This window comes from Mustela putorius, unplaced genomic scaffold, assembly GCF_011764305.1.
Source record: "Mustela putorius furo isolate JIRA1106 unplaced genomic scaffold, ASM1176430v1.1 tig00004017_pilon_pilon_pilon, whole genome shotgun sequence".
Taxonomy (NCBI): Eukaryota; Metazoa; Chordata; class Mammalia; order Carnivora; family Mustelidae; genus Mustela; species Mustela putorius.
Window position 1 is genome coordinate 411756 of NW_025422155.1, and position 15636 is coordinate 427391.

General features: G+C 48.5%; 1 long non-coding RNA gene across 1 annotated transcript; it reads right to left on the reverse strand.

Moving 5' to 3' along the window:
- Positions 1-14026: 14026 nt before the first annotated feature.
- LOC123389778 lies at positions 14027-15080 on the reverse strand. Its single transcript, XR_006604410.1, has 3 exons — positions 14828-15080; positions 14358-14422; positions 14027-14139 (listed from the first exon to the last, which is right to left on the reverse strand). It is a non-coding gene; the product is annotated as an uncharacterized LOC123389778 (long non-coding RNA).
- Between the last annotated feature and the right edge of the window lie 556 nt (positions 15081-15636).

Consider the following 15636-nt stretch of genomic DNA (forward strand, 5'->3'; position numbering starts at 1 on the left):
GAAGCTGTTTCAAAAAATTGAAGCAGAAGGAAAACTTCCACACTCTTTCTATGAAGCCAGAATTACCCTGTTCCCCAAACCAGGCAAAGACCCTACCAAAATGGATAATTTCAGACCAATATCACTGATGAATATGGATGCTAAGATTCTCAACAAGATCCTTGCAAAAACAGGGTCAAACAGCACATTAAAAAGATTATCTACCATGACCAGGTGGGATTCATCCCTGGGCTACAAGGATGGTTCAACATTCATAAATCAATCAATGTCATTGAAAAAATTAATATGAGAAGAGGGAAGAACCACATGGTCCTCTCAATTGATGCAGAAAAATCATTTGAAAAAATCCAGCATCCATTCGTGATTAAAACGCTGCAAAGTATAGGGATAGAGGGAACATTCCTGAACTTCATCATATCTATCTATGAAATACCCACAGCAAATATCATCCTCGATGGGAAAAAGCTTGCAGCCTTCCCGTTGAGATCAGGATCACGACAAGGATGCCCACTCTCACCAGTCTTGTTCAACATAGTATTAGAAGTCCTAGCAACAGCAATCAGACAACAAAGAAAAATAAAAGGTATCCAAATTGGCACTGAAGAAGTCAAACTCTCTGTCTTTGCAGATGACGTGATTCTTTATATGGAAAAACCCAAAAAAAGACTCCACCCCCAAACTACTAGAACTCATACAGCAATTCAGCAACGTGGCAGGATACAAAGTCAATGTATCCTGTATCCACAGAAATCAGTGGCTTTTTTATGCACTAATAATGAAAATACAGAAAGGGAAATCAGAGAATCATTCCATTTACTATAGCACTAAGAACCATAAGATACCTGGGAATAATCCTAAACAAAGAGATAAATGTTCTGTACTCAAGGAACTACAGAATTCTCATGAAAGAAATTGAAGAAGACCCTAAAAGATGATAGACCATTCCATGCTCTTGGATCGGAAGAATAAACATTGCTACAATGTCGATAATGCCTGGAGCAATCTCTACTTTTAATGCTATTCCAATCAAAATTCTACCAGTATTTTTCAAAGAGCTGGAGCAAATAATCCAAAAATTTGTATGGAATCAGAAGAGATCCCGAATCACTAAGGAAATTTTGAAAAACAAAAATAAAATGGGGGTATGACAATACCTGATTTCAAGTTTACTACAAAGCTGTGATCACTAAGACAGCATGGAACTCGCATGAAAACAGACACAGACCAGTGGAACAGAGTAGAGAGCCCAGATATGGACCCTCAACTATATGGTCAAATAATCTTCGAAAAAACAGGAAAAAATAGACAGTGGGAAAAAGTCAGTCTCTTCAATAAATGGTGCTGGGAACAATAGGCAGCTATATGTTGAAAAATGAAACTCGACCATTCTCTTACACCGTACACAAAGATAAACTCAAAATGGATAAAAGACCTCAATTTGAGGCAGGAATCCATCAGAATCCTAGAGAAGAACATAGGCAGAAATCTCTTTGATATCAGCCACAGCAACTTCTTTCAAGATATGTCCCCAAAGGCAAGGGAAACAAAAGTGAAAATGAACTTTTGGGGCTCCATCAAAATCAAAAGCTTCTGCACAGCAAAGGAAACAGTCAAGAAAACAAAGAGGTAACCCACGGAATGGGAGAAGATATTTGCACATAACAGTACAGACAAAAGGTTGATATCCAGGATCTATAAAGAACTCCTCAAACTCACACACACACAAAACAGACAATCATATTAAAAAATGGGCAGAAGATATGACAAGACACTTCTCCATTGAAGACGTACAAATGGCTATCAGACACATGAAAAATGTTCATCATCACTAGCAAATTATATACCACATTGAGATATCATCTTACACCAGTTAGAATAGCCAAAATTAGCAAGACAGGAAACAATATGTGTTGGAGGGGATGTGGGGGAATGTGAACCCTCTTCCACTGTTGGTTGGAATGCAAGTTGGTGCAGCCTCTTTGGATAACAGTGTGGAGATTTCTCAAGAAATAAAAAAATAGAACTTCTCTATGACCCTGCAATTGCACTCCTGGGTATTTACCCCAAAGATACAGATGTCATGAAAAGAAGGGCCATCTGTACCCCAATGATTATAGCAGCAATGGCCACGGTCACCAAACTGTGGATAGAACCAAGATGCCCTTCAATGGACGAATGGATAAGGAAGATGTGGTCCATATACACTATGGAGTATTATGCTTCCATCAGAAAAGACGAATACCCAACTTTGGTAGCAACATGGATGGGACTGGAAGAGATAATGCTGAGTGAAATAAGTGAAGCAGAGAGAGTCATTTATCATATGGTTTCACTTAGTTGTGGAGCATTACAAATAGCATGGAGGACATGGGGAGATAGAAAAAGGGAGTTGAGGGAAATTGGAAGGGGAGGTGAACCATGAGAGACTATGGACTCTGAAAAAAAAATCTGAGGGGTTTGAAGTGGCAGGGGGTGGGACGTTGGAGTACCAGGTGGTGGGTATTATAGAGGGCACGGATTGCATGGAGCACTGGGTGTGGTGCAAAAAGTAATAAATACTGTTATGCTGAAAATAAATAAATTAATTAAAAAACTGAGGGTTTTGAAGGGGCGGGGGGTTGGGAGGTTGGGGTACCAGGTGGAGGGTATAATAAAAGGGCATGGATTGCATGGAGTGCTGGGTGTGGTACAAAAACAATGAATACTGTTATGCTGAAAATAAATTAATAAATAAAAAAAAAAAACCATCTTGTGGGAAAAAATATCTATACTGCCTAGTGCAATTGATCCTTTTAATGCCATTTGGATGAAAATTCCACCGGTATCATTCAAAGACCTGGAGCAAACACATGCCTAAAATTTGTGTGGAATCAGAAAAGACCCCGTATTGCTAAGAAATGCCGAAAGAAAAATAAAACTGGGAGCATAATGTTGCCTGATTTCAAGGGTTACTATGATGATGTGATCACCAAGGCAGCATGGGACTGGCATAAAAACAATCACATAGACCACTAGAACGGTGTAGACAGTTCAGATAGGGATCATCAGCACTATGGTCAAATAGTCTTCAAATAATCAGGAAAAAAATATACAGTGGAAAAATGAGAGTCTCTTCAATAAATGGTGGTTGGAAAACTGGGCAGCTATAGGTAAAAGAGAATGAAAATCGACCATCCTTTTACACCATACACAAAGGTAAACTCATAATGGATAAAAGACTTCAATGTGAGACAGGAATCCATCAGAATCCTAGAGGAGAACATAGACATTAACCTCTTCAACACTGGCCATAACAACTTCTTTCAGGTATGTCTCACAGACAAAGAATGAAGCGGTGGCACTGGGGCCCTGAAGGGTTCTCCTAAAGAGAAGCTTTGACCAAGCTCCAATGTGCAAGTTTCCCATGTGTAGAGGAGATTTGTTCTGATGGGTGAGTCAAGAAACAGCCATATTCGGGAATTGAAATCCAGGCCTCTGAGGAGAGATGCCTGGAAACCAAAGCATTGGATCCGATTAGTGCCTAGGGGTCTGTCCGTTCCTTTTTCCCTCTGGGGACATCAGTCTACGGGTCTGAGTGCAGGTAGGTGCTCAGATGGGCTCAGATTGCCCCTGTTTGTCCTGGGAAGCCACCACTATTGAGATGGCCTCAGGGACTTTGGAGGTTGATCCTATTAGTAGGGTTGTGGCCATTGCAATGGGCACCCAGAAATCCATTGTAGAGGGCAAGTACAGTCCTCAGGTTTGGCTCCAGGGGCCTGAGCCTGTAGGGTGTGTAGGCCAGGGCTGTTTAGAACGTTGTCTGAAAACACAAACTCGGCTTCTGTTTCGGGTCATAGGTATGGCAGGACTGATCTACAGACCATGAGGAGAACTCTTTGGGATATAAAAAAAGGGCGAGTGTGAGGCTCTTGCTCAAGTTTTTGTCTCTGGATATCGTGTCACCCATGTTCATGAAATTTCCGGGTGACTTCATGGGAAATGGACGAGTCTTACTCTCTGGAGGTGTGGCCCCGTCCAAAGAGTTTGGGGTCATTCTGTGGGATGGAATAAGTCCGTTTTTTTTTGTTTTTTTTTGTTTTGGTTTGTTTTGTTTTGTTTTTTAACCTCAGGTGTCCCACCAAATTAGGGATTCCAGAGTAGAGCCCTGGGGAGGGGCGACTGGACAACCAGAAATCTGGTTAAATATTGGGGCCTAGGGACATGTCAAGACCATTATGACATCTAATGGTCCAGTCACTAAGAGGACATACTAGAGGGCAGGACTCACGCTGAGGGTCACAATGCATGTTTATGCCCTCATCACACTCAAGAATGGGCGGGACCTCAGGGTGAATGCTGGTTTCTCCTACACTGAACGTTGGACAACATGTCAACCAAAAGGTTTCTTGCCATGGGTAAGGAGGAGCTCTGATTTCTGGGCAGGGATTGGAGATAAGGTTTAGTTTCTGAAGCCTGAAAACTGAGGTACGGAAGAGATGATGACCTAAGGCCATGGCAGGTCTGATGTGCTCAGTGTGCGGTCAGCTGTCTGGGTGTTGGTCAGGAGGTCCGGGCTCAGGTTGTGTCAGAAAGTGCATTAGTGCCCAGGTTAGACTATATAATTTGGGTACATTCGAGTGCCGTGTAGGTTGCAGCTCATTAGGCAATATTTTTTTTTTTTTCTAGAGGGCAGGCAGAGTGCTGCATTGTGGGTCCGGAATTGCCAAACTTGGGTGCTTCGAGGCCAGGAGGGTGAGGACGGAGGGCTGAGAACACAAGCTAGACTTGGGTTTCAGGGCGAGGGCACGGCAGGTACCCCCTACACATCGGAACCAAGATCTCATGCATCTGAAGTCAGAGCGAGGATCAGACGTTGGCTCAGGTTGGAGTTTCTGTGCATGACGGTCCCTTCATGAAGGGAGCGGAAACTCGAGGCCATGGAGGTTTTCCCACGTTGGGAGTTGTGGCATGCCCCCTTCAAGGATTCCTTCTGCGGGACAATTGAGACCTGTTGGACAGGTCCAGGACCTCCCATATGGAATGACTCCAGGGCACCATTCGAGGATGGATGCCTGGGACAAGCGCCTCGCATTGCAATTGTCTCCTAGCAACAAGGCAGTTTAGATCTGATGGCTCTGCGGGAGCCACCTGGGTGGCTGAGTTGAAATGGACTTTCCTGAGAGGATGGGTCCTAATGTGTGTTTGTGTCCATGAGAGCCTTGGAATGAGGCGGTGGCACCGGGACCCTGAAGTATTCTCCTAAGCTTTTGACATAGCTCCCATGCACAAGTTTCCTTGTGGAGACGAGATTTGTTCTGATGGGTGCCTCAGGAAAACCCCTATGCTAGTATTGGAATCCAGGCTTTTGAGGAGACATGCCTGTAAACCAAAGCAATGGATCCGATTATCGCCTGGGTCCTGTCTGGTTCCATCTTCTTCTCTGGGGACATCCATCTATGGAATGAGTGGAGATCGATGCCCAGCTGGTGTCAGACCGCCCTTGTTTGTGGCGGGCGACCTACACTATTGGGATGGCCTCAGGGACTTTGGAGGGTTCTCCTAATTTGTATGGTTTGGGACAATGGAATGGGCAGAATTCCCATGGATTGGGTAGGTGCAGTCCTAATGTGTGTCTCCAGGGGTCCCAGCTTGGAGGGTGTGGGGCCCAGGAGTTTGAGGAGGACAGAATTCTGAAAAGACAAACTCAGCTTAGGTTTGGGGACGTAGGTATGGCACTTCCGATCTACAAACCATGAGAAGAACTCTTCAGGATATGAAGAATGAGCGAGTCTGAGGGGCTTGCTCAGGTTTTTTGTCTCTTGATTTTGTATCAGCGTTGGCCGTGGAATGTCAGGGAGGCCTCATGGGCCATGGATGAATCTTCCTCTCTGCGGATTTGGCCCGATCCCAATTGTTTTTCGTCAATCTGTGGGATGGGAGGACTCCTTTAATGTGTGTTACCTCAGGTGTCCCACCAAAAGAGGAATTCCAAAGCAGAGCCCTAGGGAAGAGTGAAGGGACAAAGCGAACTATGGTTAAAAATTGGTGTCAGGGGCATGGCAGGCCCCATATGCGGGCTCAGGGTCCAGCCACTGAGAGGCCTTACTTGAGGACTGGGCTCAGGCTGAGGGTCACATTGTGTGTTTGTGACCAATGTGGCCCGCGAGCATGGGCGGGGCCTCATGGGCCACACTGGTTTCAACTACACTGAACGTTGGACAACATGGCAACCACAAGGTTTCTTGCCATGGGGATGGAGTTCTGATTTCTGCATCATTTTCAACCGTGGGCAGTGTTTTGAGATAAGTTATAGTTTCTGAAGCCTGAAAATCGAGGTTGAGAAGAGATGACGACCTTAGGCCATGGCGGGTCCGATGAGCTCAGAGTGCAGCCAGCTGTCGGCGTGGTGCCAGGAGGTCCAGGCTCAGGCTGTGTCAGAAAGGGCATTAGTTCCCAGGTCAGCCTATATATTTGGGGTACAGCCGAATGGCGTGCAGGTTGATCCTCATTTGGGGTTTCTGGATAGCCCCAGAGGGCAATGTTTTTTTTCCTCTAGAGGGCAGGTAGAGAGCTGCATTGTAGTTCTGGATTGCCTAACTGGAGGGCTTTTGGGCCAGTAGTCTGAGGACGGAAGTCTGAGAACACAAGCTAGGCCTAGGTTTCTGAGTGAGGTTATGGCAGGCACAATCTACAGACCTGAATCGAGATCGCGTGCATCTGAAGTCAGGGCGAGGATCAGAATATCGCTCAGGTTGGACATTCTGTCCCTGATGGCCCCTTCTTGAATGGGGGGGGTGGATCACGATGCCATGGGGGTTTTCCCATGATGGGAGTTGTGAGAAGCTCCCAACTGCAAAGATTCTTCTGCAGGACAATTGAGACCTGTTGGTTGGCTCCAGTACAACGATTCCGAGCAGGGTTCTAAGGATGGATGGCTGGGTAGCCCACCTCGCATTCCAATTGTCTCCAAGCAACAAGACAGGTTAGATCTGCTGGATCTGGGGGAGCAACCGAGGAGGCTGAGCTGAAATGGACTCTCCCGTGGATGTGTCCTAATGTGTTTTTGTGTCTATGGAGACCTTGGAAAGAAGCGGTGGCACTGGGGCCCTGAAGGGTTCTCCTAAACAGAGGCTTTGACACAGCTCCAACGTCAAGTTTCCCATGTGTACATGGGATTGTTCTGATGGGTGAGTCAAGAAACAGCCATATTCTGGTATTGAAATCCAGGCCTCTGAGGAGAGATGCCTGGAAACCAAAGCAATGGATCCGATTAGTGCCTAGGGGCCTGTTCGTTCCTTTTTACTTCTGGGGACATCAGTCTATGGGTCTGAGGGCAGGTAGGTGCTCAGATGGGCTCAGATTGCCCCTGTTTGTTCTGGGAAGCCACCACTATTGAGATGGCCTCAGGGACTTTGCAGGTTGATCCTATTACTAGGGTTGTGGCCATTGCAATGGGCATACAGAATCCCTTGGAGAGGGCAAGTAAAGTCCTCAGGTTTGGCTCCAGGGGCCTGAGCCTGTAGGGTGTGTAGGCAAGGGCTGTTTAGACCGTTGTCTGAAAACACAAACTCGGCTTCTGTTTCGGGTCATAGGTATGGCAGGACTGATCTACAGACCATGAGGAGAACTCTTCGGGATAGGAAAAAAGGGCAAGTGTGAGGCTCTTGCTCAAGTTTTTGTTTCTGGATATCGTGTCACTATTGTTCATGAAATTTCCGGGTGACTTAATGGGAAATGGACGAGTCTTACTCTCTGGAGGTGTGGCCCCGTCCAAAGAGTTTGGGATGGATGGAAGAAGTCCGTTTTTTTGTTGTTGTTGTTTTGTTTTTTTGTTTTGTTTTTCAACATCAGGTGTCCCACCAAATGAGGGATTCCAGAGTAGAGCCCTGGGGAGGGGCGACTGGACAACCAGAAATCTGGTTAAAAATTGGGGCCTAGGGACATGTCAAGCCCATTATGACATCTAATGGTCCAGTCACTAAGAGGACATACTAGAGTGCAGGACTCACGCTGAGGGTCACAATGCATGTTTATGCCCCTCTTCACACTCAAGAATGGGCGGGACCTCAGGGTGAATGCTGGCTTCTCCAACACTGAACGTTGGACAACATGCCAACCACAAGGTTTCTTGCCATGGGTAAGGAGGAGTTCTGATTTCTGCATCACACTCACCCCTGGGCAGGGATTGGAGATAAGGTCTAGGTTCTGAAGCCTGAAAACTGATGTAGGGAAGAGATCATGACCTAAGGCCATGGCGGGTCTGATGGGTTCAGTGTGCGGTCAGCTTTCTGGGTGTTGGTCAGGAGGTCCGGGCTCAGGTTGTGTCAGAAAGAGCATTAGTGCCCAGGTTAGACTATATAATTTGGGTACATGCGAGTGCCGTGTAGGTTGATCCTAATTTAAGCTGCCTGGGCAGCTCATTAGGCAATATTTTTTTCTAGAGGGCAGGCAGAGTGCTGATTTGTGGGTCCAGAATTGCCAAACTTTAGGGCTTCGGGGCCAGGAGTGTGAGGACGGAAGTCTGAGAACACAAGCTATACTTGGGTTTTAGGGCGAGGGCACGGCAGGTACCCCCTACACATCGGAACCAAGATCGCATGCATCTGAAGTCAGGGCGAGGATCAGACGTTGGCTCAGGTTGGAGTTTCTGTGCATGACGGCCCCTTCATGAAGGGAGCCGAATCTCGAGGCCATGGAGGTTTTCCCACGTTGGGAGTTGTGGCATGCCCCCTTCAAGGATTCCTTCTTCGGGACAATTGAGACCTGTTGGACAGGTCCAGGACCTCCCATATGGAATGACTCCAGGGCACCGTTCGAGGATGGATGCCTGGGACAAGCGCCTCGCATTGCAATTGTCTCCTAGCAACAAGGCAGTTTAGATCTGATGGCTCTGCGGGAGCCACCTGGGTGGCTGAGTTGAAATGGACTTTCCTGAGGATGGGTCCTAATGTGTGTTTGTGTCCATGAGAGCCTTGGAATGAGGCGGTGGCACCGGGACCCTGAAGTATTCTCCTAAGCTTTTGACATAGCTCCCATGCACAAGTTTCCTTGTGGAGACGAGATTTGTTCTGATGGGTGCCTCAGGAAAACCCCTATGCTAGTATTGGAATCCAGGCTTTTGAGGAGACATGCCTGTAAACCAAAGCAATGGATCCGATTATCGCCTGGGTCCGTCTGGTTCCATCTTCTTCTCTGGGGACATCCATCTATGGAATGAGTGGAGATCGATGCCCAGCTGGTGTCAGACCGCCCTTGTTTGTGGCGGGCGACCTACACTATTGGGATGGCCTCAGGGACTTTGGAGGGTTCTCCTAATTTGTATGGTTTGGGACAATGGAATGGGCAGAATTCCCATGGATTGGGTAGGTGCAGTCCTAATGTGTGTCTCCAGGGGTCCCAGCTTGGAGGGTGTGGGGCCCAGGAGTTGAGGACAGAATTCTGAAAAGACAAACTCAGCTTAGGTTTGGGGACGTAGGTATGGCACTTCCGATCTACAAACCATGAGAAGAACTCTTCAGGATATGAAGAATGAGCGAGTCTGAGGGGCTTGCTCAGGTTTTTTGTCTCTTGATTTTGTATCAGCGTTGGCCGTGGAATGTCAGGGAGGCCTCATGGGCCATGGATGAATCTTCCTCTCTGCGGATTTGGCCCGATCCCAATTGTTTTTCGTCAATCTGTGGGATGGGAGGACTCCTTTAAGGTGTGTTACCTCAGGTGTCCCACCAAAAGAGGAATTCCAAAGCAGAGCCCTAGGGAAGAGTGAAGGGACAAAGCGAACTATGGTTAAAATTTGGTGTCAGGGGCATGGCAGGCCCCATATGCGGGCTCAGGGTCCAGCCACTGAGAGGCCTTACTTGAGGACTGGGCTCAGGCTGAGGGTCACATTGTGTGTTTGTGACCAATGTGGCCCGCGAGCATGGGCGGGGGGGGCCTCATGGGCCACACTGGTTTCAACTACACTGAACGTTGGACAACATGGCAACCACAAGGTTTCTTGCCATGGGGATGGAGTTCTGATTTCTGCATCATTTTCAACCGTGGGCAGTGTTTTGAGATAAGTTATAGTTTCTGAAGCCTGAAAATCGAGGTTGAGAAGAGATGACGACCTTAGGCCATGGCGGGTCCGATGAGCTCAGAGTGCAGCCAGCTGTCGGCGTGGTGCCAGGAGGTCCAGGCTCAGGCTGTGTCAGAAAGGGCATTAGTTCCCAGGTCAGCCTATATATTTGGGGTACAGCCGAATGGCGTGCAGGTTGATCCTCATTTGGGGTTTCTGGATAGCCCCAGAGGGCAATGTTTTTCCTCTAGAGGGCAGGCAGAGAGCTGCATTGTAGTTCTGGATTGCCTAACTGGAGGGCTTTTGGGCCAGTAGTCTGAGGACGGAAGTCTGAGAACACAAGCTAGGCCTAGGTTTCTGAGTGAGGTTATGGCAGGCACAATCTACAGACCTGAATCGAGATCGCGTGCATCTGAAGTCAGGGCGAGGATCAGAATATCGCTCAGGTTGGACATTCTGTCCCTGATGGCCCCTTCTTGAATGGGGGGGGGTGGATCACGATGCCATGGGGGTTTTCCCATGATGGGAGTTGTGAGAAGCTCCCAACTGCAAAGATTCTTCTGCAGGACAATTGAGACCTGTTGGTTGGCTCCAGTACAACGATTCCGAGCAGGGTTCTAAGGATGGATGGCTGGGTAGCCCACCTCGCATTCCAATTGTCTCCAAGCAACAAGACAGGTTAGATCTGCTGGATCTGGGGGAGCAACCGAGGAGGCTGAGCTGAAATGGACTCTCCCGTGGATGTGTCCTAATGTGTTTTGTGTCTATGGAGACCTTGGAAAGAAGCGGTGGCACTGGGGCCCTGAAGGGTTCTCCTAAACAGAGGCTTTGACACAGCTCCAACGTCAAGTTTCCCATGTGTACATGGGATTTGTTCTGATGGGTGAGTCAAGAAACAGCCATATTCTGGTATTGAAATCCAGGCCTCTGAGGAGAGATGCCTGGAAACCAAAGCAATGGATCCGATTAGTGCCTAGGGGCCTGTTCGTTCCTTTTTACTTCTGGGGACATCAGTCTATGGGTCTGAGGGCAGGTAGGTGCTCAGATGGGCTCAGATTGCCCCTGTTTGTTCTGGGAAGCCACCACTATTGAGATGGCCTCAGGGACTTTGCAGGTTGATCCTATTACTAGGGTTGTGGCCATTGCAATGGGCATACAGAAATCCCTTGGAGAGGGCAAGTAAAGTCCTCAGGTTTGGCTCCAGGGGCCTGAGCCTGTAGGGTGTGTAGGCAAGGGCTGTTTAGACCGTTGTCTGAAAACACAAACTCGGCTTCTGTTTCGGGTCATAGGTATGGCAGGACTGATCTACAGACCATGAGGAGAACTCTTCGGGATAGGAAAAAAGGGCAAGTGTGAGGCTCTTGCTCAAGTTTTTTTGTTTCTGGATATCGTGTCACTATTGTTCTTGAAATTTCCGGGTGACTTAATGGGAAATGGACGAGTCTTACTCTCTGGAGGTGTGGCCCCGTCCAAAGAGTTTGGGATGGAAGAAGTCCGTTTATTTGTTGTTGTTGTTTGTTTTGTTTTGTTTTGTTTTGTTTTTCAACATCAGGTGTCCCACCAAATGAGGGATTCCAGTGTAGAGCCCTGGGGAGGGGCGACTGGACAACCAGAAATCTGGGTAAAAAATTGGGGCCTAGGGACATGTCAAGCCCATTATGACATCTAATGGTCCAGTCACCGAGAGGACATACTAGAGTGCAGGACTCACGCTGAGGGTCACAATGCATGTTTATGCCCTCTTCACACTCAAGAATGGGCGGGGACCTCAGGGTGAATGCTGGCTTCTCCAACACTGAACGTTGGACAACATGCCAACCACAAGGTTTCTTGCCATGGGTAAGGAGGAGTTCTGATTTTCTGCATCACACTCTCACCCCTGGGCAGGGATTGGAGATAAGGTCTAGGTTCTGAAGCCTGAAAACTGATGTAGGGAAGAGATCATGACCTAAGGCCATGGCGGGTCTGATGGGTTCAGTGTGCGGTCAGCTTTCTGGGTGTTGGTCAGGAGGTCCGGGCTCAGGGTTGTGTCAGAAAGAGCATTAGTGCCCAGGTTAGACTATATAATTTGGGTACATGCGAGTGCCGTGTAGGTTGATCCTAATTTAAGCTGCCTGGGTCCTCATTAGGCAATATATTTTTTCTAGAGGGTAGGCAGAGTGCTTCATTGTGGGTCCAGAATTGCCAAACTTTAGGGCTTCGGGGCCAGGAGTGTGAGGACGGAAGTCTGAGAACACAAGCTATACTTGGGTTTTAGGGCGAGGGCACGGCAGGTACCCCCAACACATCGGAATCAAGATCGCATGCATCTGAAGTCAGGGCGAGGATCAGACGTTGGCTCAGGTTGGAGTTTCTGTGCATGACGGCCCCTTCATGAAGGGAGCCGAATCTCGAGGCCCTGGAGGTTTTCCCACGTTGGGAGTTCTGGGAAGCCCCCTTCAAGGATTCCTTCTGTGGGAAAATTGAGACCTTTTGGACAGCTCCAGGACATCCCATATGGAATGACTCCAGAGCACCGTTCGAGGATGGATGACTGGGGAGCCCGCCTCGCATTCCAATTGTCTCCTAGGAACAAGACAGTTTAGATCTGATGGCTCTGCGGGAGCAACCGGGGTGGCTGAGTTGAAATGGACTTTCCTGAGGATGGGTCCTAATGTGTGTTTGTGTCCATGAGGGCCTTGGAATGGGGCAGTGGCACCGGGACCCTGAAGTATTCTCCTAAGCGTTTGGCATAGCTCCCATGCACACGTTTCCTTGTGGAGACGAGATTTGTTTTATGGTGCCTCAAGAAAACCCCTATGCTGGTATTGGAATCCAGGCTTTTGAGGAGACATGCCTGTAAACCAAAGCAAAGGATCCGATAATGGCCTAGAGTCATGTCTGATTCAATCTTCTTCTCTGGGGACATCCATCCATGGTATGAGTGGAGGTAGATGCTCAGCTGGTGTCAGACCGCCCTTTTTTTCCCGGGTGACCTACACAATTGGGATGGCCTCCTGGGCTTTGGAGTGTTCTCCTAATTTGTACGATTTTGGACAATGGAATGGGCAGAATTCCCATGGATTGTGTAGGCACAGTCCTAATGTGTGGCTCCAGTTGCCCAGCCTGGAGGGTGTGTGGCCCCAGGAGTTTGAGGACAGAAGTCTGAAAACACAAACTCAGCTTAGGTTTGGGCCGTAGGTATGGCACGCCCGATCTACAAACCATGGGAAGAACTCTTCAGGATATGAAGAATGAGCGAGGCTGAGGCGCTTGCTCAGTCTTTTGTCTCTAGATATTGTATCAGCGATGGCCCTGGAATGTTGGGTAGGCCTCATGGGCCATGGACGAATCTTCCTCTCAGTGGATTTGGCCCGATCCCAATTGTTTTTCGTCAACTTGTGGGATGGGAGGACTCCTTTCAGGTTTGTTACCTCAGGTGTCCCACCAAAAGAGGAATTCCAAAGCAGAGCCCTGGGAAGAGTGAAGGGACAACCCGAACTATGGTTAAAAATTGGGGCCTAGGGGCATGGCAAGCCCAATATGCTGTCTCTTCATCCAGCCACTAAGAGGCCTTACCTGAGGACTGGGCTCAGGCTGAGGGTCACAATGTGTGTTTGTGACCAATATGGCCCGCAAGCATGGGCGGGGCCTCATGGGCCACACTGGTTTCAACGAAACTGAACGTTGGACAACATGCCAAACACAAGGTTTCTTGCCATGGGGATAGAGTTCTGATTTCTGCTTCGTTTTCAAACCCGGGCAGTGATTGGAGATAAGGTCTAGGTTCTGAAGCCTGAAAACCGGGGTTGAGAAGATATGACGACCTAAGGCCATGGCGGGTCTGATGTGCCAATGTGCGGCCAGCTGTCTGGGTGGGGCCAGGAGGTCCAGGCTCAGGCTGTGTCAGAAAGGGCATTAGTGCCCAGGTCAGCCTATATATTTGGGGTACAGCCGAATGGCGTGCAGGTTGATCCTCATTTGGGGTTTCTGGGTAGCCCCAGAGTGTGGGGAGCCATCCAGCAGATGCAAGGAGTCACGTAGACGGATGTGCCCGTGGATTGAGGAAATGAGGATGATTGATTGAGGAGAATGTGGGCACGCTCGTGATCAGCGCGTGAACAGCACTAGGAGCCAAGAGATATATGCATGATCACTGCTAGAGAACAAAAGAATCCTGCTCGGTTACATAAGAGCGCACGAGGGCACTGCATGCACGGCATTCTGATTGGGCAGGAAGGGGGGCGTACACACGTGAATATATACTGCTGTAAGTGCTTGGTGCGGCGCGGCCGCCATTAGCATTAGTACTTTAACATTAGTAATAAAGAAGTTTGCCACTCACCTCGTCTGCGGGTCGTTCTTGCGGGCCGAGAGCGACAACTGGTGCCTAAACCCGGGACCTCCCACCTTTTTAAACGCAGAACGAAGGTCGAGGTAAGAGCAACGATAAGGTAAAGTGTGCAAGTGCACTGCACCCATTTCTGTCAGTTGGCAGGCCTGTCTAGCGACAGGGAAGTTCCCTGAAGACGATCGGACGTAAGGGTGTTTATGAAGTTCTTCAGGGACGATAAGAAGTTCCCCGTAGACGATGAGACATTAGGGTGTTTGTGAAGTTCTACGGGGACGATAAGGTTTTTAACAGGAAAGCTCTCCGTAGACGATAAGACGTTAGGAGTTTGTGAAGTTCTACGGTGACAATAAGGGAAGTTTCCTCGGAATGGGGAACGAGATCTCTAGGTGTAAGATGGAGAGTCCACTGAAGGACGTTCTCAAGGCCAATGGTACCCCGTTAAAGACGAAAATGGCTCGTACCTTTTTAAGAGAAGTGGCTGAAGTAGCTCCCTGGTTCATAGATGAAGGGCTCTTAAATATGCCTCAGTGGGAGCACTTAGGAGAAGATTTGAAACGCTGCCCATCGGTGACCCCGGGAACTCTTGCCGTTTGGTCATTGGTAAAGGTATGCCTACAGTCCACTAGAGAGCCCTTGAAACAGGCGGTGCAACAGGGAGGAGAGGTTCTGGAACAAGTAAGGGAGGAATCTCGTAAGGGGTCCTCTAAGGATTCTGACCCCCGGGGGAGTGAGAGCTCGGAAGGACTTTCAGATAGTGAATTACAAGAGATAGGGGAGAAGGAAGTCGGTGAGAAGAAGAAATCTTACAGTTTTCAGGCCCTTCAGGATTTAGAAATCATACGGCAACAGTTTGAGAGCAAGGAGACGGGGTTACAGAAGGTGTTGGAGGAGTTAAAAATGCAGAGGGAGGTCATGACGCAGCTGAAGGCCGAAGTGCAGGCTGAAGCGGCGGCGCAGCCAGAATTGAAAGCGGGAGTCACTGATAAGGCGCAGCTGGAATTGGAGGCGGATGTTACGCTGCCTCCGCTTTCAAACCCCTCAGCGCCGCCCTGTGAGTGCCCCCCCCCTATCGGCCCAGCTGCGCCAAGACGTGTCATTGTTCAGAGTGTAAGGCACAAAGTTGGAGAGAGGTCCTTGATCCGAGCAAAGGGTTCTTTCCTGTTTTAGAAGATCAGAACCAGCAAAGATATCATCAGCCGCTGGATTTTAAGTTGGTAAAACAGCTTAAAAAAAAGGCAATCAGCGCCTATGGACCCCAGGCAGCTTTCAC